Here is a 2,077-nt window from a genome sequence, read left to right as displayed (position 1 = left end):
GCCGCTCCGCGGCATGTGGGATCCTCCCAGACCGGGGCGCGAACCCGGTTCCCCTGCATCGGCAGGCGGACGCGCAACCACTGCGCCACCAGGGAAGCCCCTCTTTGGGACTTTTAAAAAGTACAAGCTATTTATTTGGTCCAATTAGTTAATGTGCATTTACAGTAGTAACATCTTTACAACCACTGCTCTTTGCCTTTTTGCTGAGCTGTCTAAAAAGACAACCAGGTGGGGCTCAGTCAGTTCTGCTAAATACACTAACTAAAAGCCTTAATTGTGTGTCCACCAACATTCAAGCCCTTAGGTCATGAAAACTCCCAATAAGATGGGAATTTAAATTGAGATGTTTTCTCATACATGTATTATTAAATACTATGTATGAAGAAATGATTATCCATTTGCCTTAACTTGCTTTTGCAAGACTTCCTACTGATAAAAGTAGAAATAAAAAATTTAAGATCCTTGATTTTGATTTTGAGGAACTGGACCAAATATTTATTTTCTATAGAACAAGATCCAAAAATATTTGATAGAACTTTTTTACACAATTTTTTAAGAATGAATCTCATCCACAAAGTTAGTTCAAACTGTAGAATTTTTCTAGTTCACCTCAGCTGTACAGTTTTCAAGGTTTCTGGATTCTTTCCTTTGAGTTCCACATCCTCTAAACTTGGAGTTCTTAGCTGGGGGATCATGGACCACCAGGTCATGAACAGGCTTTATAGAGTTCTTGAAAACCCTGACATAGTATGTGATACTTGGTATACATGTACACATGAACATTGTTCTGGGGTAAAGGCACATACCTTTCACCAGATTTTCAAAGGTTTTCCAAAAAGCTTAAGAACCAGTTAGACATTTAAATGAACAGATGTATGTACAATGTGCCAAATATTGCTGTTTAACACTTGTGAGATTTAATTAAAACATGTTATGAAGTTCAGCGCCATAACCAAAAAAGCTACTTCTAAAGAGTAGTTCAATGTCTTTACTTCCTAGTGGTTCACACAATCCTCAACCCACTGCAATCTGACTTGTGTCTCTACTGCTCTGGAATTACTCTGCTTGTATGATTACGCTCCTAATTGTTAAATTCAAAATACATTTTGTGGTACTTGTTTGATTTGACCTCTTGGTGGTATAGTATGGTGGAGAAAAGCAGACTCGAGTCAAACTGTCTAGGTTCAAATCTTAGCTCCGTCACTTGCTAGCTCTGCATCTTTGGATAAGTTACTCAACTTTCTGTGCCTCAGTGCAGTAAAGTTTCTTTATTCACATGGTGTGAACAGTATTTACTTCAAAATGTCAACATGAGAATTAAAATAAGCTCCTAACAAAGAAAGCATTGTGTAAATATTTCAGTATGTGGGATTATTCCTTTCTTGATAATCATTTGAAACCTGTCTATGTCTCATTCTACTCTGATGGCTCATTAGTTTCATCTCCCTACTTTCAGGCTTATTCCTCTCTAATATATCTTTTATAGCATGGCCAGAATGATCATTTGAAGTTATAAATCTGATGCCATCTCTTGCCACTGATGTTAGTATAGTCTGAATGACTTGCATGACAGTGTACCGTCTACTTCTTCTTCCTCAAGTCTCAGTTGCCGACATTTACCCTATGAGTTAAGTTGAACCAAGCTATATGATCCCCCAAATGGGCCTCACTCTTTTAACTCATGACTCTGCACAAGCCATTGACTCCATCTGGGAAATCCCACTCCCCTTCTCTTACCACACCCCTTCCCACAGTAAATAAGGTGTCCTTTTTTAATGTGCCCCCGATAACCCTGAACAGTATTTATCACATTCTATTTTAGATACCTGTTTGGTTGCTGGTTCATTTCATCTAGTCAGATCTTCCCACTTCCTCCAATAAAGAAAAGAAGCAGGAGTCATATTATGACAGTCCTGTTCTCTCATTTTCTACCATCATAATCTTTTTTATTTTTTTATTTTTATTTTTTACGGTACGCGGGCCTCTCACTGTTGTGGCTTCTCCCGTTGCAGAGCACAGGGCTCCAGACGCGCAGGCTCAGTGGCCATGGCTCACGGGCCCAGCCGCTCCGTGGCAT

General features: G+C 39.4%; 1 long non-coding RNA gene across 1 annotated transcript in view; it reads right to left on the bottom strand.

The window, feature by feature from the left end:
* Positions 1-2,071, bottom strand: part of LOC114486192 (uncharacterized) — a 52,633-nt gene extending 50,562 nt beyond the window's left edge. Inside the window, exon 1 of the long non-coding RNA XR_003679521.2 lies at positions 1,827-2,071. This is a non-coding gene — a long non-coding RNA (uncharacterized lncRNA). The remainder of the gene's footprint in view (positions 1-1,826) is intronic.
* Positions 2,072-2,077: the final 6 nt, after the last annotated feature.

The sequence above is a fragment of the Physeter macrocephalus genome, chromosome 4 (assembly GCF_002837175.3).
Source record: "Physeter macrocephalus isolate SW-GA chromosome 4, ASM283717v5, whole genome shotgun sequence".
In the NCBI taxonomy this organism is placed as follows: Eukaryota; Metazoa; Chordata; class Mammalia; order Artiodactyla; family Physeteridae; genus Physeter; species Physeter macrocephalus.
Note: the sequence above shows the minus strand (reverse complement) of the source record. Positions and strands in the feature narration are given on the sequence as shown.